We start from the raw sequence: 24,986 nt of genomic DNA on the forward strand, positions 1-24,986 counted from the left end.
TATATTTGTTTTGAGGCTACATTAGTTCCTACTTTACTTTTGATTTTGGGTTGAGGTTACCAGCCTGAACGTTTACAGGCTGGTGTTTATTTAATTTTTTATACTTTGGTTGCTAGATTACCTTTATTATTGGTTTTATTTAAGGTTAATGATTTTTCTAACACTTTATATTTCCCTTTATTGGTTGATTTTGGTTCTTATTATTTTATGTTTTATGTATTTATAATTTTAGCTTTTTTAGTTAAGATGCCAATATTTTTGGTTCATTTATGGCTTTCTAAGTCTCATGTAGAGGTCCCTATTTCACGTAGAATAATTCGTGCTGGTGTTTTATTGAAGTTAGGTGGTTATGGTATCTTTCATGTTATAAAGGTTATTTCTTATTTGGGTTTAAAGTCTAATTATTTTTTGATTATCTTCAGGTTTATCTGGTGGGGTTATTGTTAGATTTATTTGTTTTTGTCAGGTTGATTTAAAGTCATTAATTGCATATTCTTCCGTTGCTCATATGAGAATGATTAGTAGTGGATTGATAACTATGAATTGGTGGGGTTGTATGGGTTCTCTTCCTTTAATGGTTGGTCACGGTTTATGTTCTTCTGGATTGTTTTGTTTATCTAATACCAAGTCTTGTGATCAATCTGATTATTAAGAAAAAAGTTCTCTCGTTTGGCGTGTGGTGGTGCAGACGATACGCGACTATTTGCGTGCATTTGGGTTGAGTGAAAACTTCCGATACACTTCGCATATGAACTTTAGAATAGCAGAAGTTGTGACGCAGATTTTACCAGCAAACTTCGAGCAGTTCAAATCACTCGCCACGAGTAGTCTAACGTTGCATGTTTCTGAAAACGGCGTTCCATGCGCTGTCGGCGTGGCTTGCGTCAGCTTGTCGCGATTATCTATGAGCCATTTCGCTGAGATCTCGTAAATATTCCGGGAACGTTAAACGCCCATAATGAGTTTTTCACGCGTTCCACTCTGAGGAATTCTTTCACGGTGCAGTGTTGTATCATTCGAAATAATTCATCGTGCAAAACAGAGCATCTGCGGCGCTGACAGTCGCCATAATGTTGAACATCGAAGGGTATACGAAAACGTCTTAAATCATTATTTCAAGAAACAGAGAAAACAGGAAGATACTACTAGTAGCTTATTCTCACGTGGTTGTGTGTTCACTATGAGCATCCGCGCATGATGAACATTGGCCTGAAGTTGGCATCATTACTTTTCCGTTCAATGTAGTTTCAGTAGCCTTATCGTCACTGTAAGCCACAAGAGAAGAAAAATTGTTCACTCGCGCCTTAACACGTTTTCTTGGGTGTGTTTTTTTTGTGGAGGTGGAAAACAGACAGTCGGGTACCCAAACTGGTGTGAGGAAAATGTTCCGAATAACTCTTACAGGCTTGCCGGTGTGTTAGTCCAAGGTGTCGTCAATACGTGCCTGTGATTAGATATCACCTCCCAGAGTCTGTGTGAGTTGGCAGGAATCGTTTCTCTCTGAGTTGCCTTTACAGACGCCTATAGAAACACTGTAAAATATTTGTAATAATAAACCACAATCCCCTCTAGCCTGTCAGTATACCATCTGCATGCACTCTGTAATATACAGTGAGAGGAAATTACTTTAAAAAAGTTCAGATATTACCATAGATGTACAACGTGTCAGTTGCAGAGTCGAACAGTTTATTAGCGTCACGGCTGTGTGTGTGTGTGTGTGTGTGTGTGTGTGTGTGTGTGTGTGTGTGACACGTGATGAATACCCGCCGGGTGCGGCGGGCAGTGTTCTGCGGTGGCCGCGCTGCACCGATAAAGCGTCCGCTGCCCGCACCGCATCCACAGCTGGCCCTGCGCCAGTCGCCACTCATTACCCGCCACGCTTCCTGGATACACGGGCGGCTCGTTGACTCATCGAGCTCTTCCCTCACGCTTTCGCGCCCCCACCTGTTCACTTTCTTTGAGGATAGGGTCAGCACAATCAGTGGACATTTCAGCGAAACTCAAAATAAATACCTTCAATGACTAATGCAACACTTTTTTTCTTCTTCTGAAAGTACGTTGCTTTTATTCAGGATAACAACACACCACATTATTCCCCAGTGTAAAATTGTAAATTTGTGGTAAGATCTTATGGGACCAAACTGCTTAGGTCATTGGTCCCTTATTTTACACACTACTTACACTAACTTAAACTTAACGCTATGCACAACACACACACCTGAAACCGGATGCTGTTTCTGGTGACCCTTCACCACCAATGACGAGCCCTGATTCAAGGAACTTGAACGTAGTCTGACACCCATTATCCAGGAAGCCCAGTGGATATGGTTTCCGATGAAAGCATTGAAGAAGTACAGGTACATGACATGAGGCCTGCTAATCAAAGATGTTATGTGCTTGAAGTAACGGAGGACATACACAAAACAACGGTAACAGTAGTTAATATTTCATATGAGTAGTTGTTACTGTGTCGGCCGCGGTGGCGGAGCGATTCTGGGCGCTTCAGTCCGGAACCGCGCTGCTGCTACGGTCGCAGGTTCGAATCCTGCCTCGGGCATGGATGTGTATGATGTCCTTGGGTTAGTTAGGTTCAAGTATTTGTAAGTCAAGGGGACCGATGACCTCATATGTCAAGTCCCATAGTGCTCAGAACCATTTTTGAGTTGTTGTAGTCTTCAGTTGGAAGACATATTCGATGCAGCTCTCCGCATTACTCTATCCTGTGCAAGCCTCATCATCTCCGAGTAACTACTGCAACCTGCATCCTTCCGAGTCTGCGTACTGTGTTCATCTCTTGGTCTCCCTCCACGATTTATACGCCCCACACTTCCCACCAGTACTAAATTGGTTATCCCTTGATGCTTCAGAATGTCCTACCAACCGATCCCTTCTAGCCAGGTTGTAAAACGTCTTAATTACACAACTCTGTTCAGCACGTCCTCGTTAGTTGTGTGTTTTACCCATGTAATCTTCAGCATTCTTCTGTGGCATCACATTTCAAAAGCTTCTATTCTCGTCCTGTCTAAACTGTTTATGGTCCATGTTTCACTTCCACACATGGTTACACCGCATTTAAATACTTCCAAAAAAGATTTTCCTTGCCATTGTCAGTCTACATTTTATATCCTCCCTACTTGGACCATCATACTTATTTTGCTGCCCAAATAACAAAACTCATCTACGTCTTTTAGTGTCTCATTTTGTAATGTACTTTCCTCAGCATCACCTAATTCGATTCAATTACAGTCCATTATCCTAGTTTTACTTTTGTTTGTGTTCATCTTATACCCACCTTTCAAGACAATGCCCATTCGGTTCAACTGCTCTTCCAAGTCCGTTGGTGTCTCCTACATGATTACAATGTCGTCGGCAAACCACAAATTTTTATTTCTTCTCCGAGAACTTTAATTCATAGTCCAAATTTTTCTTCTGTTTCCTTTATTGCTGGCTCAGTGTACAGATTGAATAACTCAGGGGAGATGCTACAGCACTCTCTCATTCCCTTCTCAACCACTGCTTCCCTTTCATGTCTGTTAGTTCTTATAACTGACATCTGGTTTCCGTACAAATTGTAGGTTTGCCTTTCCCTAACCTGTGTTCTGTTAGCAGTCGTAGGGTCAGTGTTGTCGCGCGTGTTTCTACATTGTCTGGAATCCAAATTGATCTTACCTGAAGTCAGCTTCTACCGGTTTTTACATACCTCTGTAGGAATTTGTGTTTGTATTTTGCAGCTATAACTTACTAAACTGACTGTTCGGTAATTTTCACACCTGTCAGCAACTGCTTTCCTTGGAACTGGAATTATTACATTCTTCTTGAAATCTGACTATTTCGCCTATCTCATACACCTTTCTCACGAGATGAAAAACTTTTGTCATGTCTGGCGCTCCCAAGGGTATCAATAGTTATAACGGAATGTTTCGACATGGGCCTTTCAGTGCTCCGTCAAATTATTCTTGGAGTATCGTATCTCCCATGCCATCTTCATCTACGTCCTCTTCCATTTCTACAGTATTGCCCTCAAGTACATCTCCCTTGTATAGACTCTATATATATGTTTCTTCCATCTTTCAGTTTTTCCTTCTTTGCTTACGACTGATCTTCCATTTGAGTTTTTGATACTTATGCAGCTGCTTCTCTTTTCTCCGAAGGCCTCCTTAATTTCCCTCTAGGCATCATCTCTCTTTCCCTTGTGAAATATGCTTCTAAATCCTTACATTTGTCCTCTAGTCATTCCTGCTTAACCGTTTTACATTTCCTGGCAATCTCATTTTTAACATGTTTGCATTCACTTTCGTCTGTTTCATTTATTGCGTTTTTATATTTTTTTTTCTTTCATCAGTTAAATTCAACAACTCAGGATTTCTACCAGGCCTCGTCTTTTAACCTACTTGATTATCTGCTGCCTTGAGTACTTCATCTGTAAAAGCTATCCATTCTTCTTGTGCTGTATTCCTTCCCTTCTTCTTGGCAATAGTTCCGTATTGATCTCTCTGAAACTCTCAAGAACTTGCGGTTCTTTCAGTTTAGCCAGGTTCCATCTCTTTAAATCCCTATCTTTTGGCATTTTTTTTGTCGTAATCTACAGTTCATAACCAGTATATTGTGGTCAGGGTCCATATATGCCACTGAAAATGTATTAAAATTTAAAGTTTACCTGGCCGATGGGAGTCACGATTGTTCATGCTGAGCAAATAAAGTGCGAAGCTTCCTAACGTAGATGCTGTGGTTAGTGAACATTAAACGAGATCGGAAGGATTTTTTTGCACTGAGTTACCACTGTTGACGGATTTTTAGTACACTTGGAAACGAAACAACAATCGAAACAATGGGTTTCTTTCAGTGAATCTGCTCCAAAGGGGCAGTCGCCGCTCACGAATGATACGTTACTGCCCATAGTGGTGCTATATCCCACACATAGGAGCTTCCGTTGTTTTAATAATTGGATGTATGGAAAAGTTTTACTGCCACTTCCCTAAAGTCTTTCACCCGACACGTTTCACACACCTAAAGCGAGTGCTGTGTACGAACAGTGGACAGCAGGCTGGCTGGCCAGAGACGACGTTCACTTGTTGGGAGGCGCACCCCTCCTCTCCCGCGCCGTGGTGACTATTTCTGGCCGCCCTCCATACATCTGTTTGCTTTAATACAGCCGACGCGCGTTTTTCTTCTCATTGTTAAAGATGAGCCGTTACGCCTAGCATATCATTTGATGGTAGCCGCGGTATTCTGCTGCTGAAAAGCACGTATTTTTCGTGATTTCTCGAAAACATACTCACTTAAGAAGTTTCGCGACTTCTCTGAATTGAGGAACGTATCGCCCACATCGTAGAACAATGGAACTTCGTGGAAATAGTTTTACGGATGTATACAAGGTGTATCTGAAATGAATGTAGAAAAAATGACTGCTGATAGAGTGGGTCATAACAGGCCTATATCACATAGCAAACCATGACCGCATCCTTCAGCATACCGTGGTACGCGTCTTTCAACAGCGTCGCACGCCGTCAAGAGGGTAGGCACATCCGAGTCGTCATGGCAGCAAGTCTGCAGGGCAAAGTTTTCAATATATCTGTGGCATCAAGGTAAATGAGGAGTTAAAAAAATGCTCGAAATTGCAACCTCCTGCTTGCACGCACGCGCGGCGAGGCTGAAGTGACTGTTGTGCTCTTTCAGACACTCCTGGCAGAGTGGCAATCGCATCGGACGCTGCTATAATGTGCGCTATCAGCTGTTCATAACTCTCAATGGGTGTTCCCTCCCTCCCACACACACACACACACACACACACACACACACACACACAGATTTCAGGTGGCCCCAGAAGAAAAAAATCAACCGGCATCAAGTCGGGGCAACGTGCAGGCCATGCCATTAGCCTACCGCGCCCTATCCAGTTCTCACCAACGGTTTCGTCCAAATTCATTCGATTGCATATGCAAAGCGCGCAGGTGCACCATCGTACTGGTGCCACATTCGCTGTCGCACGTTGAGTGGAACATGTTCCAACAACTCTGGCAGAGTTTCTCATAGAAAGATTAAGTGTCTGTTTGTGTTCAGGCACCGGAAAAACATGTATGGGCCGACCAGATGACCGCCTACCAAGCCGGCCCAACTGTTGACAGCAAAGCCATCTTCGTGACGACGAACGAAGGCAGCATGCGGACTTTCCCGTGCCCATACCTGTTGATCGTGGCTGTTGAACAAGCCCTTTCTTGTAAAGGATGCCTCACTCGTAAAAAGTACACGGTTCGGAAGGTCCTGTTGACTGGCACATCTTAGCGAAAACCACTGGAAGTATTCAATTAGACATGGAAAATCGTCTGGGTAAGTGCGTGAACCTTCTGAAGGCGGTAGGAGTGGAAATCATGTCCATGTCATATAAACACATACACCAGATCGTGGAGTGGCTTCCACCCATTTCTCGTGCAACACGCCACTAGCTCGGTGAGGGTGTGTTTTCCAGCAATGCTAACGCCTCCTCTTCAAGTCCTGGTGTACGCATTGTGCGTTGACGAGCTTCTCGCAGTGACCTGCGGACGGCAGTAAATATGTGTGGATCTGGCACTCGACGATTCGCAAACCGCCGAACTTACAAACATTGGGCAGCGTGAACATTTAAATCCGCCACCCCGTAAGCACAGCGCATGTCCGCCCTTTTCTCCCAAGAATAGCGTTCCGTTTCCTGTCCGCTGCACACAGTAACAAACACAAGTGTGTCCCTGTTTGATGACAAACTGACACTGGGCGAACCTGACTCCGCAGTGTGCGCAGGTGCTGCCCTCTATGCAACTCCTATCAAACAGGTCTTTGCACAGCCAAAAGCAACGCGTTCACGTCCCAGTAAGAAGCGGAAAACCCGTAATGTCGTCCCGCCTGGAATATCCGCAACTACGTCGATCACTGCGTTTGCAAATAAACGTCATAAAATTTCAACCCGACGTCTCTTTTACCTTGATGTCATAAATACATTCAGAGCGTTACTCTGCAGACCTGCTACCATGTCGGCTTGGATGGCATGTTGCGTGCCTACCCTCTTCGCGGCTCGCGACGCTTTTCAGCGACGCCTAGCACCGTACGCTTAGGGATGCGGACGTGGGTTGCTGTGTGAAATATGCTTCCTATGACCTATTATATCAGCCTTCTCATTATCTACATTCATTTCAGGTGTGTGTGTGTGTGTGTGTGTGTGTGTGTGTGTGTGTGTGTGTGTGTGTGTGTTCCTCCTCAGCTAATGGACCGATTGCAACAAAACTTGCTACACAAATCCCTTACTGTCAGGAAATAATCGTTGTGGGGGTTAAGAACCATGTACCTATCATAGTTTTTTCGAAATATGACTACCAACACAGTATACTTTTTGTTTTCATTTCTAACAGAAAATTGCCAAAATAAATAACCTGACTAAACCGGATGATAGTGTAGACTCACTCGCACTAAACATTGCATGTTACATGTTTCCATATTTACTGGCTGCCGAGATGCCACTGTTAGACTATAACCCTAAAAAATAGTTACAGAATGTGTAAAGCAAAGGCAAATGATGTTGATAGTTTTTCATAATTCTCACCTCTGACTTAAACGCACTTTCGAATTATCTTGATAACGCCACGTGTAGCTCTTTCTAAATCGTATTGGCAGTCGTTTACGGGGTCAGCACTATTCACAAACAGAAAGCTTAATTCGTTTCTTGCGTTTAGTTGTTCTTAATAGGTATCGCATTTCAATCGTCCTCACAGGCTTTGACGAGGAGAAAGATCATTGTCCCTGCTGAGCCATTTTTCAAAGAATGTTGGGTTTGGATGATGCGTCACCTGAGGACTAGCATATGCAGGAGCCCCGTCATGCAGGAAGGACGAATGCATCCTTGTAGGCAAAGGAACATCTTCCAGTAATGCTGGGACATTGTTTTCAAGAGAGTCCATGTAACGGAGCTGTAAGACGATGCGGTGAGGCAGCGGCCCTACTCAACTAATCGTCTATAATACTACACCACATATTTGTAGAGAAGTGTTGCTAGCAACGTGTCTCCATGAAGACATGCTAGCTGGTGGTGTTACCGTGACGAGTGAGAGTTGTTTCGTCAAGAAACAGTATTAGTGAGGTCTGCAGGTGAAGAACCACAAAATTCCAATAATGTACCATTAACTATCACGATCTGCTTCTCGAAGCTACTGAATCCGTTGCAAATGACAAGGGTAGGAGCCGTGAATATCCGCCATATTCTCGTATGTGGAACACCGACAAGTGTACATATTTTGCACGTGCTTTGTTCTGCCAACCAACCGAATAATGTCATCTACTTCATGGGCAGTCTGTTCACTTTGACGTTCAGATGAAAAATGACTGCTGAGCACTGCATCATTATCACGGAGATAAATGCAGACACGAGTAAACACATTTGAATGTTGTACTCGTACTATGTTAGGAAATGGTGTATCTTATTGTCTAGAAGGACCAGCAGTCCGTCAATCACGAAACCCATACACAAACAGGGTCTACCATATCTTCATACTCAGCATACGTCCAGTGTGCTTGAACGACAAAGTAGAATTGGCCAACAAATGAGCCACAATCGAAGTTGAAAAATTAAATTTTGTAAGCTCGGACTTAACTTTAGAACTTCAAAACAAATGTGACGGCCGAGAAATAGTCTCATAGCAAGTGGAGTGTCAACATGGGAAATGGAGACGTGTGTGTGGGACCGGCGGTATATCAGTAACCAACTAAACACATGTTACAGGAGATGTTTTATTCGACGTAGTCTATACGACCTCCTCCTAAAATGCTGGCTATTCGTCCTGAAATAGCCTGTATATCTAACTGCAAATAACTGAGGAGTGTTTAAGGATGTGTGCCGAGTCACGCCGACAACAAAGGAGCGTACACTAAGAGATAATGTTCGGTACATGAATCCTTACCTATGAAAACAGACCAAGCAAATTGCTTCTAAACGCACGGAGATAATTCGAATTCATTATTCACCTAAGCTGCCAAATGCGTGTGCAGCCCACGAACTCCGTTTCTCAAGAATGATCGTAATCTACGGTGCACGAGATTCGCAGATTTTTAGTGCCTGTACTGTCGCAAGTGGACGATTGCACCTGAAATATTACTGGATGCGACTAGGTTGGATGCTTTGGCTCCCGTAGGGAATGTCGTTCGAATGTCAACGTGAGAGCCGTGACAGTGGCGGAGTCGGTGAGAGGCGCACGCGGCCACTGCAGCGTTCGATACACACGTCGCGTGGCGTGGCGTGATCTCGCCTGCTGCGGGGGCTCGCGCCGCTGCCGTACTGCCTCCTCCTGCTGCTTCCAGCACGGCAGGCGGCGGGCGCAGGTCGGGCTGCGCTTGCTGCTGCAATCGAGAAGGCGACCGGGTACCGTTAATTACGCCGTTTGTTTCATCCAAACAGAACTGTTCCTCCTTTCGAAACCGAGCGTTTAATCATCGCAAACACAGATATTCTGCTAGATCGCCGCTGCTTCGTTGTTGACAGTGGTATGTGAGTTCAGGCGGATAATTTCGTGCCATTGTTGCCACGTCATGTAACTGCTGGTGCTTTGCAGCGAGGAAAAGTTTCTAAAATTTTTTAGCTGATCTTAAATGAGTGATAACCACTTATTACGCTTTTAAGGATAAAATGGATGGAAAAATCAACTGATAAAGCTGTAAGACTAACAAAAAGCGTGTAAACGGTTGATATGAAGCCACTGTTCGTAATGTAGAGCTCGTCGATGCCATGGTCATAGTTGTTGCTGCTGTAGCAAAGCTGTCCTGCACAGAAGTAACACTTGCACGTTCTCTAGGTCGCAGGAGACACCGCGAAACCGTACAGATCAACTGTAAGACGTCTGCAAGATTGTGTCGACGTTGTACCAGTATTCTTGGTAACGCTCCGTCGTCCCTCACCGGGACGAGCATGACGTGTTTGTCTTACCGTGATAATATGACACTTTCTGGTCCACAACTTGGTTTCGAATCACCTTCGCTCTTCCTCATGTGATGATTCAACTGGTATCAAGTCAAGTACGGGCGCTATGTTGTTACAGGTACGATTTCAATAAAAAAGCAGTAGACAGCTTACGCACCGAAGAGGTACTCTCCTTTGGACTTATTCGCTCTGGTTGTAGAACTTTATATCTGTGAGCATACGAGAGTAAGACATTTGATGTTAATATGCAGCTATATTAGAAGTTTCCACTCTTCTGTGGGGACGCTAGTGACCGGATCTTAGACACCCTTTATGCCGTTGGAATCCGTCGATGATAATGTTGTCGCTACATCTTCTGATGCATCTGAGTGGTTCGTGACCGGATCTTAGACACCCTTTATGCCGCTGGAATCCCTCGATGATAATGTTGTCGCTACATCTTCTGATGCATCTGAGTGGTTCGTCTTGACTCCTGAGTGAGTGGGAGACAGCAGTCGGTTCAAATGTCACTGAGCAGAAGGCGAAAGAGAGAACGGCTGGCTCCTTACGCCTTAGTAACTGGTACGAGGTGCTACCCAGTGTTGCTAATACTTCAGAGCCATCTTGGGCTGCCTCTCCTGTTGGGCTAGACGACGATTTTAGTGCCAAGTGCAGAGGCTGGTATGCTAGCTATTCACAGGTCCAGCCTTCGGTGAGCAATCGAGCCATGGTTCGCACGGCTACCCGCATCAGAAGTTGGAGTTCTCCCTCGGGCATGGTGTGTGTGTGTGTGTGTGTGTGTGTGTGTGTGTGTGTGTGTGTGTGTGTTTCACGTAAAAAATTCTCAGGCATCATTTTCGGAACGCCATCGTACAATTGTTGAATAGTAGAAATGTATAAGGACCTGATGAGATACCGGCAAGTTTGTACAAAGAGAAAGAAGTTGTGCCTCTTCTAGTAACAGTTTCTCGTAGATCCCTGGAACAAAATGAAAGGTACCTAGCGACTCGAGAAAAGAGCGGGGGTCATTCCCCTTTTCAGGAAGGCTCTTACGACAGATGAACGTAATTGTCTTTGACTTCTAACCTGTTGTAGAATTAGCGATCATTTATATGCTCAAGAATTACGTGTTAGTGGAACGAAAAATGTGCTCTTTAAAAATCAGCATGGATGCCGCAAACAGAGGTCACGGGAAACTCAGTTTGCTCAGGTCCATGAAATCCACGTTAACAGCGGCGCTCAGACTGACAGCGTTTTCCTAGACTTCAGGAAGGGATTTGATACTGCCCCGCACCGACGTTTAGTGAAAAAATTCGAATTCACCGGGTATCGGACCAGATTTGTGACTGGATTAAAGACTTTCTTGTAGATCTAACCAAATACGTCACACTTAACGGAACAAATCGACAAATTCAAAGGTAATTTCCTGTGTACCCCAAGGAAGTATGACAGAACCTTTACTATTTACGGGGTATGTAAATGATCTAGTAGAAAGCGTCGGAGGCTCTTTAATACTGTTCGGAGACGATGCCGTTGTATGTAAGAAAGTAGAAGACAGTATCGCTTTGCAGAATGACATACAGAAGACTGACGAATAGTGCAGCCTCTGGCAGTTGACCCTGAACGTAAATAAATGTAACATACTGCCGATGCATAGGAAAAGTAATCCACTACTATATAACTAAATTATTGATGACAAATTTCTGAAAACAGTATATACCATAAAATATCTAGCGAACGAGAGGCGGCCCGTTCCGTCACGGGATCGGTTAGTGGGAAGGAGGATGTTACAGAGACTCTGAACAAACTCCACTGGCAGATGCTACAAAAGAGTCGTTGTGCAACGTGGATAGGTTGACTATTGAAATTTTGAGAGCGTACTTTGCAGAAAGAGCCTGACAACATAATACTTCCTCCCTCCTAAGTGTCACGAAATGACCGTACAAAGGTTTACCGACCATCATTCTTCCCATGCGGTGTTCGCGAGCCGTCTGATCAGTAGAAGCGAGGTCGGGTAACTTCGGGAGCCGTGCAAGCTCCCTGATGTCTGTGTGCCTATCTCAAACTACGCTGTCACAATCAAAAAGCTTTGAGACGGCGCACTCGCGTCCTGAAGTTCTAGATAACATGTAGGGTACTGAAAACTAAGAAACGAATGCACATGATCGGCCATTGGTTCTTCTGACACAAATCGGTGAGTGGAAAATGGCAGATATGTCAAGGAAAACATTCCACCATCGTAAAAGTGCCCCACGTCAGAACACCACCCCACCCGACTGAACTGTGCCCTGTGGTTAACGGAATGCATCGCCTCCAGAACTTTACGGCTTATCAATGTGTACCAATATGGAAAGCGACTTAAGAGTTTGGCCGACTTTTTTTTCCATGGTCGCATTTTCTTACTCTTGTGCTGCTCTCCGTTCATCGTAATCACAGATCCACGTATTGGGCGGTGGAGTAAGTACGCTACACTGAGGAACTGTTAGTGCATGGTGCAGCTGTCCACCAACTCTTGTTGTCGATCATTTTGAACTAGTGAGTGATTGGTTGCACCTTGGACAATTATAATTGGCGACAGACTTTTTATTACTTTTTACTAATACAAAACTACAATAAACACTTAATAAATTAACCTGCTGTCAGCACTGCAAGACCTGTTCTCTGTTTGATCATTTATTTTGGCGTATCTAACTTGTAAATGGTTATTTACGATATTGGATCCGCTCTCGTACTATCCCGATAAACAGCCATTGTCTGCTAGATTCCTTGGGCGTTGGGCAGCACGTCAGTAGCGTTTCCAATATAGCAAGCAATTCTACTCATTAGTGTTACTTCTTAAAGTCGATAATTCCATGTTGACTTGCACCAGCGCAGTGTAAATACTTGGGAAACTATTTCATTCGGTGGTCCCCGACCTCGGTTATCTTCCCTCCATCTGCAGAATACGTAGTCTAGTCCATTTAACGTGCAAATAAACTTCATCCGAAAAACAAGCAATCTCTTATTCATCTGCTCAAGAGTGTAGCTACGACGTGTAGCCCTTCTTTAGCGTTGATGAGGAATGTGACACCTCTCGGAGCGAGGAGACCAAGCGTTGTTAGCTACCTAACATTTGCTGAGGATGGAGTCGGAAGTGGGAGTAAGCAAATGTGCAGCATATCGTCAGCCGGAACGGCGGTGTAGCACCGCAGAGCGGACAGCTCAGGTTGGCGCCTGCGGGCAGGCAACCCGCGAAGCGTTCCGTGGTCTGCCGTCACCTCATTAGCATGCGCGGCGTTCCGTGAGAGATGAGCTAGCACAGCACAGCACATGCCGCAGGTAGCGACCGCACGGCGTCGTTACCCTACATATGACCCGTCCTGTTAACGCAGCCACAAGCCCAGGCTATAATAGTGTTTCCTCTGACGTTAATTTCGCATCCCGCGCAGATCCATTTGTTCCTTCTATTGATACTGCACTTTGTTCTTTATTAAAAAATACATTTTTATATCGCATCAAGGTAAGGATGAGACTAGTCACCACCATGATGCAACACCAACAGATGGAACAAATGGCTCTGCGTGGGAATTACATATTCCAAATTCGATTTTCATGTAAGAGGGTACTGACTATTCCAAACTAAATCAGGTATTCCTCCTTTTTCTTTTAAGGAGTGTGTGACGTACTGTTGGCGTCCATAACGAGAGTGGGGGGGGGGGGGGAGTGCAAAAGTTAGCACTCGACCCCTCCAGGAATATATAGTTTTTCTATTCATTATAGAATTCTCGGACCTTTATATCAGTGAGTCTACCGAACTGCATGCTCGACATTGTTGACTGCTCTGACTCTAGATTTATTTTTGGTTGATGCACTGCACACGGGAAACTATGCCGATTTCTAGAAGAGATTCGGCGCTGCTTTGCGGTCAAGATCGGTGGGGAACTTCGCAGAACGCGTCCTGTCTTTTCTCTGCTTTTCTCACACAGCCCTTGTCGAACTGAATATTGCCTGGCGCGCTGATTCCGACGCCAGTTTCGCCCAGAACAACACGAACATAGTAGCAGCGTACGTGCTCTTTTCCGTCCCTCAGTTCGCATAACGACACCCCCTACACAACAGAATCACAAAGTAGTTTACCATTGGATTGTAGACGAATAGGCCGGTGACAGCTTGCCGAATGTACATCGTTTTACACGGTAGAACTGCTTTAGTGAAGTCTAAAGAAAACAGCCGTGTTATGCGATAGATCTGTGTATCTATATACAATCACGGGACGGAAATATACCATCCGCAAAAAGATAATACCGTTTTCTGCGATAGAATACAGAAAGAAGTGTGAAATTTCAAGGTCGAAAATGTGTCCAAGGATTGGTACATTGTTAAATTCTGTGGGATGCGAGACAGCGCCAAGTGTAACCACATAGCTAGGAGCTACGCAGTCCAATTGGCTTGGCTGCACAGGAGTGGTACTAACAGAAGATACAGGGACTGACGTAGTTCAATCGTAGGTTATTAGCAGCAGGTCCTATCGGACAATTAGAGGTGGTTTTCGTTTACACTTTCCCCAATTTACAGAAAAAACGTAGCTTCCAAAACACATTTGATTCAGCTTTAGTTATACTAGTCTACTTTAAAAATAGAAAGCGTGGAAATACTGCTATAAATTCTCTGTGATGAATTCTGAAGTGTCATAATCAGCAGTGTGTTATCAGTAGTCAGGAAAGCTGAATAAGTTTTTTTTTTTTTTTTTTTTTTTTTTTTTTTTTTTGTTCATTCTCCTTTCCTCTACTTTAGTGACAACTGAAGTAGCATTTTCGTTCGTTCTTTCGCTTGCACCGAACAGGATTTTCTCATTCTTCATGAGTTTTTGTATTTGAGATTTTTACCTTCGCTAACAACATGAAGTCTTGGAGCATAAAAATGTTTTTTCGAATATTTTCTACCTGCTCACTGGATACGCTGGATGCGATTACATGATGACGTAATTTCAAATTGTTGAATCAACCATAGCAAAAGACTGCATAAAGTATTGAAATATGCATACCGTTTAGTTATCAGTCCACTTAGAAAGTACTAGCAAGGGGACGTCGCCTACTTCTCATCACTTACTTCCTCCACTTTTATAGTGTATGCAGGACTTAGAGAGAAACTAAGGCGACAGAAGTGAAAACTCCAAATTGCCAGGCGTTTAGAAAAAAAATAGCCTTTTCGGTGCAGGTCGGGCAAGGCATTACCTGTTTTTCAGCTTCCAGGTAGCTTTTGGCGAAACGAAAACAGTACGCAACTGTAATCAGAGGGTCCGTGGCGTCGAATGTCTACATGGAAGCCGCATTTTTATTTTCAGTTTTTGTGCTACTTATAATGCAAATAAATCTAATAAAATATTTTACTTTTGTATGGAGTCATAGTAATATAAAACTTTCTGAAAGAGGTAACCTGTACAGTGAGTTTCTTTCACAATCTAGATTTCGGCCTTAGGCCATTACCGAGTGCTAAACGTCAAAACATCTGTCTTGTGCTGCGTTCAAGTCTAATGATTTGTAAGACTTCAAACGCTTGATAATGGCCTAGGGCCGAAAACTAGACTGTGAAATAAAACCTGTTGTACAGTCCAATGGCGGTTATGTCTTTCAGAAAATCTAATAACGTTTAATATATTCTATCTCCTAATATTTGCATGAAAGGTGAAGTCTAGAACGAGGATTCAAACAAAGGTCGCTGTGTTCACGGCAATATACTGTACGTGTTACGTCATCAGAATATGGGAAACTGAAAACACCCTTATAAAGATTTTTGTTTTTACGAAGAGTATCACTCCAGCACGTGTGAGTCATAAACCGTAAAATAATAAAGGTATCTAATTTTATATACGAATTTCTCCTGTACGCGTTACAATCTCTTCTTGGAAATTTATTTGCAATACACTCCAAGAAAAAAGACGTACCTCTAATGAATTATCTAACTGAGACATGTCTGTGAATGTGATCTACGTTTGTAGACAAACGAATGACGACAATTTCAGAAAAAAATGTGCGATTTATTAAAAAGAAACGGCATCATAAATTGAGCAAGCCAGTAATGCGGTGGTGCACCTCTGGCCCTTAAGCAAGCGGTTCATATCATTCAGAGTGTTGCTGGTTGTCCTTCTGGGGCATATCGTGCCAAATTCTAACTGTCACATTAGATCGTCTAAACTCGATATGGTTGGAGGGCCCTGCCGATAATGCTCCAAATGTTCTCAATTTGGAAGAGATCCGGCGACCTTGCTGGCCAAGGTAGTTTGGCAAGCACAGAGATAAGCAGTAGAGAAACTCACGTCGCGTGCAGGCCGGCGTTATCTCGATTATATGTGAGCCCAGGACGATTTGCTATAAAGGGCTACAAAATGAGGCGCAGAATATCGTCGACGTACCGCGGTGCTGTAAGGGCGCCGCGGATAACAACCAGAGGGGTCCTGCTAGGAAGAGAAGTGGCACTCCAGACCATCATTCCTGTATGCGGACCGTATGGCGGATAACATTCGGACTGGTATCTCACCATTGTTCAGGGCGTCTCCAGAAAAGTCTTTGTCATGGAATCTCATTGACTGGAGAAGAACTGCATTCAGTGGAGAGTCCCGGCTCGAACTGAGCCCCGATGACGAGCGTATACATGTATATTCGTATTTACAAAAATAATTTGAATATATATCGTGCTTCTACATACTAAAATAAACGCGCGTAAACGGCAGATAAAGTGGGTAGATAAACAATAATATTCACTGTTTTTATAAAGCTCCATCCCTATATCTTTCCATATACTGCCCTTCGCAAGGATATTTTTATATGCATCTAATTTGACGTCATATAGCTAGCGGCTGACACAGATCAAACTGATTGATTTCCGTCTTCTTCGCGAGTAAAATCCATCTTTACGCTCTGCGATACGCGTCACAACTGGTTTGGGAGCAGCAGTGTCGACCGTCGCGTGCGCCACAGTTACATACATGATCTGCAGCGCAACACCTGTCGCGCTTTGCGTACTGGCTCACGTACAAAATAATATGAACCAGTAGTGTGCTGTCACCGGGCGACACTTCTGTCTGTCGCTGTCGCTGCGTTCGGAGTGCTACCTTAAGGGTCAGAGGTGGACCAACGCATTATTGACGTAGTCAATTTGTGAAGCTCTTTCTCTTCAATAATTCATACAATTTTCATGAAATTGTAATCATTCGTTTGTCTGTACACGTACATCACATCTACCGATTTCCACCCCGTCAACCTAATTCCTTCGTGGCGCATTGACATTCTTCCCTTAGAGTGTGTTGCGCCCACAATGAGCTGCCGTCATTACTGAATTATTGTTTCAAAAAACCTGCTCGCGCAGTGATACGCTGACTAGGCCTAAATGTTAACAATTTCAGTCGGAAAAAGTGCAGCCACGATTAATTAAGCTACAGTCGTGGAGGATAAAAATTCCCACGTGCAGTTGCATAAAATACCTTGGCAAAATCGGTAGCACAACAAAGGACAAAGAAAACTTACATCAATGGCAATAGAGTGTGATACCGACACAAGTCGAAGAAACTCCTAATATCGCCAGGCAACTGCATCACGTCCCACGCCCGGGTTCCCGGGTTCGATTCCCGGCGGGGTCAGGGATTTTCTCTGCCTCGTGATGACTGGATGTTGTGTGACGTCCTTAGGTTAGTTAGGTTTAAGTAGTTCTAAGTTCTAGGGGACTGATGACCATAGATGTTAAGTCCCATAGAACTCAGAGCCATTTGAACTGCATCATGTCAATTGGGAAACATTTAACGCAACAGATTAGTTGCAAGAACGGGATGTAAGTTTGGCGAATCCTATGCACGTTATGTCAATGAACTAGGCTCTCTTGAGTACACACTAGTAGACTGAAAACTGCAGGGATCTTTGAAAGGTAACAAGCAACATAGTAGCAGTGAGGTACCGGGAGTCCGACGGGCTCTAGTACTCGAAAGGGCATCAAGGCTTCCATCCTAAACAGGGGCAGATGAGCGGAATACGACATAGAATATTACAGAAGGACACGATAAACTTAGAGTAGCGGTGTGCTACGTTATAATTTGGCTTATATAAAACGTAAAACGCAGAAACAAGTTGACATGGAGGTCCGCAGAAATTTATCAAAGAGGGGCAAGAGTCCAAAATCATTATTTTTGATACAACTTGTCCAGTGATTTAAAGTGCGTGCGCCTACAGAACCCCAAAAGCTAAATTTGATACGTTTATAGATCACTTATTGAAACTCTAATGAGTTAGGTATCCACATAGTTGTTTTAGGTACGTTAGATAATCAAATCGATTCACAAAAATTTTTTCATATACGAATAATGCTCGATTTTCACTGCTTATCCTAACTACAGAGACCTTAAAAACGACAGTATCTCCCAGTGCACTCGTCAATAATAAATCTAGCAGCACTGCAGGCAATCACTGCAGAAACTGCGCAAAATTGTGTAGTCAGAACAAGGTCTGTACACTCACGTTCAATAGTGAGTCCGCCTTCTCAACGCGTACGGTGATTATAATGGCTTCTTGCTATGACAGTTACATTAAAAACATACTCGCAATAGAAGACAGCGCACACCACATCTTAATAAGCCAGCTGCTAGGAAAAGCTATCAGTTCAGCTACTTAAAACTGCAATGCCCAAAAGTGCGAAGTATAATTACACAAATAATTAGTCTATAATCGTTTAGAAGTAAGAAATATATTGACAGTCAACAGCATGTCAAGCAAGCAAAGCACCAATGCATCATAATATACTCTCAAGAAACATAACATCCCGATACACTGAAGCGCCAAAGAAACTGATACAGGCATACGTATTGAAATACAGAAATACGTAAACAGGCTGAATAGGGCTCTGCGGTCGGCAATGCCTATATAAGACAAGTGTCTGGCGCAGTTGTTAGATCGGTTACTGCTGCTACAATGCCAGGTATCAAGATTTGAGTGAGTTTGAACGTGGTGTTATTGTCGGCGCACGAGCGGTGGGACGCAGCATCTCCGAGGTAGCGATGAAGTGGGGGAATCGCCGTGGGACCATTTAACGAGTGTACCGTGAATATCAGGAATCCGGTAAAACATCAGATCTCCGACACAGTTGCGGCCGGAAAAAGATCTTGGAAGAACTGGACCAAAGACGATTGTAGAGAATCGTTTAACGTCATCAATAAGTGTCAGCGTTCGACCCATTCAACGAAACATCATAGATATGGCATATGGCTTTTCGGAGCCGAAAGCCCACTCGTGTATCCTTGATGACTGCACGACGCGAAGCTTTACGCCTCGCCTGGGCCCGTCAACACCGACAATGGACTGTTGATGACTGAAAACATGTTGCCTGGTCGGACGAGTCTCGTTTCAGATAGTGTCGAGCGGATGGACGCGTACAGGTATGGAGACAACCTCATGAATCCATGGACCCTACATCTCGGCAGGGCAATGTGCAAGCTGGTGGAGACTCTGTAAAGGTGTGGGGTGTGTGCAGTTCGAATGATAAGGAACCCCTGAGCATCTTGTCATCACCTGCGTCCATTGTGTCTATTGTGCATTCCGACGGACTTGGGCAGTTGCAGCAGGACAATGCGACACCCCACTCGTCCAGAATTGCTACAGAGTGTCTCCTGGATCACTCTTCTAAGTTTAAACACTTCCGTTCGCCACCAAACTCCCCAGACATGAACATTATTGAGCATACCTGGGATGGCTTGCAACGTCTTGTCCAGAAGAGAACTCCAACTCCTCTAACTCTTACGGATTTATGGACAGCGCTGCAGGATTCATCGTGTCCATTTCCCTCCAGCACTACTTCAGACATTAGTCGAGTCCATGCCACATCGTGTTGCGATACTTTTGCGTGCTCGCGGGGGCCCTACACGATATTAGGTAAGTATACCAGTTTCATTGGCCCTTCAATGTATTTATACAAAAAGTGATACATAATAATATTAAAGCAATGTATAAATATCGAGAGAATGGTAAAACAGGGGGTGGTAACAGTTTTGTATGAGGACACTACACACAAATAGATCAGCCAGAACATGATGACCACCGACGTACTGTCTATATAAACCCATCCAGACGATAGCAGCGTCACCTGGCGAGGAATGACAGCTAGTCAGACATACGCACGGTGCATCTCTTATCAGTGAGCGTGCTGTCCGCTGGTAGAACGGGGAAGGAGCGCCATCTATCTGAGTTTGACGGAGGGCAGATTGTGATAGCCCGGAGGTTCGGCAGAAGTATTTCGGAAACTGCACGGTTTGTCGGGTGTTCGGGGGTTGCTATAGCAAGTGTCCTGAACACGTGGCGAAATCAAGGTGCAGACATCGGTGGGATTTGGCAGATGGGATTACAGATGTTGGACGTCGTACGGTCTACAGACTGGTAAAACAGGACAAGCGGCGAACTGTTGCGGTACTAACTCCAGACTTCATTGCTGCGCAGAGTACAAGTGTGCCTGAACACACAGTGCACCGATCACTCCTAACGACGGGCCGCCGTAGCCGAAGACCCATGTATGTGCCAATGTTGACACGACCACATCGGCAAATACGATTGGACCTGGCACGTGACGATCGGCTCTCGACGTTGGCGCAGTGGCAGAGCGTTGCATGGGCTGGTGAACCCTGATACCTTCATCATCATGGCGATGGGAGGGCGCGAATCCGTCGTCTTCCGGAGGAACAGCTCCTTCACAGCTGTACTGCGGGACGGATGTAAACTGGCGGCGGCTCCATTATGTTCCGGGGAACAATCTCGTGGACATCCATGGGTCCAGTGGAGCTCGTGCAAGGCACCACGACGGCCAAGGAGTATCGTGCAGTGGTTGTAGACCACGTAGAGCCTTTCATGAGGATCATGTTTCCCTATAGTAGTGGCATTTTTCAGCAAGATGATGCGCGATGTGACGATGCCAGGACTGTGATGGAGTGGTTCGAGGAGCACAGTGGCGAGTTACGGTTGACGTGCTGGCCCCCGAACTCACCATATTTGGGTCCAATCGAACACATCTGGGATGTGACTGAACGTGGCGTCCGGACCTACAGTTCCCTCCCCGGAATTTACGGGAATTAGGTGACTGCTGTGTGCAGATGTGGTGCCAACCCTCTCCAGCTACCTACCAAGGTGTCTGCTTCCAAACCACGACGCGTCGCCGCTGTATTCCGTGCTAAATGTGGACTTACGGCTACTAGGCAGGTGGTCATAATGTTCTGGCTGACCAGTGTATGTACTCAGAAAATTACTTACACTTTTTTCTTAAAAAGATAAATCTGCGCTATTATGAAAAGCATTAGCAACTATTAGTTTCGTTCACCAATCAACGTTGAATCTACCGATTAATGTTGTTCTTGTAGTGGAAGCGTGCATGCAACAACGTTTAAATCATGTGAAAGATGCTTCGTTTAGATAATTTGTATTGCACTGGTAATAGGAGTTCTGATTCAGTTTGTGACGTCACACGATATGGAACCTACGAGACTAGTTAATTTTGCGGATGCAGCCCGGTTGGTTTTGCGGAAGCGCTATCAACGGTTGGTTATTTCCTTTTGACAGCGAGTCAACCGCGTTCGCTAGTACCGTCTATACTCAAATGATCTTGTGGACTGACTAACTTCTAGAAGTTAGTCTCAGTTGGGACAGAGACATCCTGCTAGCTGTTAGGACGCGCCGTGGGTCTTGCTTGGGAGCTCAGTCGGTTGAGCACTTGTCCGCGTAAGGCAAGGGTCGCGAGTTCGAGTCTCGGTCCGGCACACAGTGTAATTTGTCAGGAAGTTTCATATCAATACACACTCCGCTGTGGAGTGAAAATTTCATTCTGGAAACAATGAACTTATTTTGACGATAGTACTGGGACTATGGCACTTGATTAGGATACCTATAAAATCATGGTGGTATAATTTAGTTGAACTGAGTACGACTTTTTTAATGTTCGTTGGAACTTTTCGTTGTTGTTTTAACATGCACCTGCTTGTGCAAAGTCGATACTCACTAGTTTCAAATGGTTACTCCGATTCAGCCGGCCGAAGTGGCCGTGCGGTTAAAGGCGCTGCAGTCTGGAACCGCAAGACCGCTACGGTCGCAGGTTCGAATCCTGCCTCGGGCATGGATGTTTGTGATGTCCTTAGGTTAGTTAGGTTTAACTAGTTCTAAGTTCTAGGGGACTAATGACCTCAGCAGTTGAGTCCCATAGTGCTCAGAGCCATTTTTTTTTTACTCCGATTCACGTTCAGTAAAATAAACTCTCTTCAAAAATGACGTCGATCCCCGCCCGAGTCTCCTAAATTGTTTAAGCCAGTCCACATATGTACTGAACTCTGTAAACTTGTCATGCAATCACTGCTAATTTTCGTAACAGATAATAACAGTGGTGCGCAGATACCTCAAGAAGACGCAGAACAAATAAGCGCGCTCAACTGTTCCGCCGGGTTACGAGAAAGGGGTAATTCGTGGAGCAGTAGTCATTTAGTACGTGCATGTCTCGTCTCTCTGTACGGTTTGTGAAGTCATAAGCAGCAAATTAGAAGTAGCCACATGTAGGCAGACAAGTCAGCTTATTCATTCCATACTCGTGTCGATACACATATCAGCGCAGGTAATAGATAATGCTCCTAACACTTAAAAATAACTGACTAATAAATAAGAAGTAAAGAAACGGTAGAGTGTGAGGCAGAGGAGGTTCATGTACGCGGCACGTCGGCACGTCGGCACTGTGCAGTGGACCAGCGGGCGCGAGGCCGGCACAGTAGTGACCCGGAGCTGACGCGGCTCGCTCGTGACCCCTTGACCCGTGAGCTGCTGCTCCCGCCGCGGCAAGTAAAGCGCGGTAATTTGGGCGTCTGCTGGTCGATGGCTCGCTTGGGAAAGGGCAAAAAGTGCTGCTCTTAAAGTCGGCTCCAGCTCTCTCTTCGTGCACGCAAAAACAAAACGGCATCTACTCAGTTACTCCATAACGCAACAAACACTTTGATGGAGGGGGGGGGGGGGCGGGGCGCGTTTTAGTGATAAAGAACGTAGACAGGGGAAAGATAGGCGTACGATACCACCGTAAGTGTTATTGTATCAGGAGGTTCTTCTCGCAGGATGACTCGACATCATGACATTCCTTTTCAGCACTCAAATATCGCTAAAATTCTCCACGGCAGACAAATAAAACAAGAGAAAAACTGCTTCCAACAAATTAAAATAGCTGCACGCCCTTATGCCATTCAAAAGAATCTCATTTGTCTGAATGTCAATCGTGAGGGACTGGGGAAATAAAACACGGGAACTATACAAACACTATATTCGATGATTGTCACTTGGAAACTGAAGTTTCTCTCGACCTGGTGAAGATACCTGGCATCTTAAAATCTTGGTCGTTGGCGAAATGTCGAAAGTTCCTATGATCGCCTACTACTTCGAGAATAATCACACTATTAAAACAACGTTGTGGAACTATGGGACGTGCATCAAATTACGAGTATCTTTATTAAAGGGTATTACCGTACATTACAACTTCGTTACTGTAATTCAGCTACCCGCAGCGTGAACAATCTTTCCTTAAAGTCGTAATGCAACTCGATTAAAAAGGAAACTTCATAAACTAGCAACAGGGTGACTACAGCAATTTCTGGATGAACTCATTCCGCATCCACACTAGCCTCCTATGGTGCTGGATCAAGAGAATTCATACGTTGAGTTTCTGATGCAAGAACTGGACGTAAAAGTTATCGCAGTCATATTTTCACACGAAAATGACTCTCGGCATACATACTACCATCTCCACAATATCATCTGAAGGAAGCATCGTAGACATGCCAAAGCCCGTATTGAAGGTCTTACTTTGGCAAGGAAGCGATGCTGAGTAGGGTACGAAGCCGAATGCGGCCTATTTTGTGACCCTGAATGTTCGGTGGTTTAGGGTAAGATGATGTGATGTTAAAACGTTCCTAGAGGAGTAAAGACGAGACTTCATTCGCCAATTTATTAGTTATAAGTTCACACAATTCATTATTTGAAGGACTGCAATATCTAATGAAGGAAGTGCGCAGAAGGATCCCTAGACAATAATTCAGACAATTTGCGGCCTGAAAGTGTACCGCGACTCCTGAACTCAGCTTCGTTCGTGGGCGATGCAAGTCACAGAATTCCCAGTGAACGCAAGAAAACTCGTAGCACTGCAACTTGTTCAGAAATTTGTAAACAACCAGTCACCTTGTAACTGCGCATGGTGTTAAACACGTTTCAACATTTCAGAAATACCGTTTTGGCTCATTGTACTTCGAAATATTAATTTTGCTGAAAAAATTATGTGGGGTTGTTTGCCTCATAAACTGTGTCTCATTGCGTGTAAGACCTAGTCATTTGTCGTAATAGGCTTCATTGGCATTTCTTCGTATCTGTAATAGAGCACTTGAAAACGTTGGAGTTTGCCTGAGCTACCGTAGTACTTTGCCTATAGTGACCAAGCGGAAACGAAATAGTTTTGTTGATGATATGAAAAAAGAAAACAATATTATCTGTTTAATTCTTAAAACCAACCAAATAAGAGTGATTGTTTTCTGTGCAGTCTTCGTATCTTTGTCAAATAATGTCTGAAAAAAAAGCTCAATGTAACTGTGAAACCAATCTGCTACCCCCCCTTATTTTATCAAATTAGTCAGTTGTATCAAACGATAAATTCCTCTTAAGGCTCATGGAAAGTAAGACGTCTTCACATTAGGTTAAAATTTAAATAAATGTTACTTGCTGTAAAAATACTTACAGAATTCGTTAGTTCGAACAGAGGGCAGTAGATATTAGATGGATGTTATACACAGGCCACTTACAGTGTACAGTGTCCATTCGTCGGCCACATACCTTGCACTATTGACGACATGACGGGTATATTTGTCAAAATGATGGAGCAAAGCAATCAGCCGTCCTTTTCTTTCAGGTTTTAATACGTAAACCTAGATTTCGGCCAGTGCTTAGCCACTATTAATGCGCTATATCATAGTATCAATCCATATCAGGTAGGTAAAATGTCTAGATAAAAACGTTGCGAAGCGATATGAAATTGAACTAGCGCGTCAGATTGACTTAGT

Source organism: Schistocerca americana, chromosome 1 (genome assembly GCF_021461395.2).
Source record: "Schistocerca americana isolate TAMUIC-IGC-003095 chromosome 1, iqSchAmer2.1, whole genome shotgun sequence".
Taxonomy (NCBI): Eukaryota; Metazoa; Arthropoda; class Insecta; order Orthoptera; family Acrididae; genus Schistocerca; species Schistocerca americana.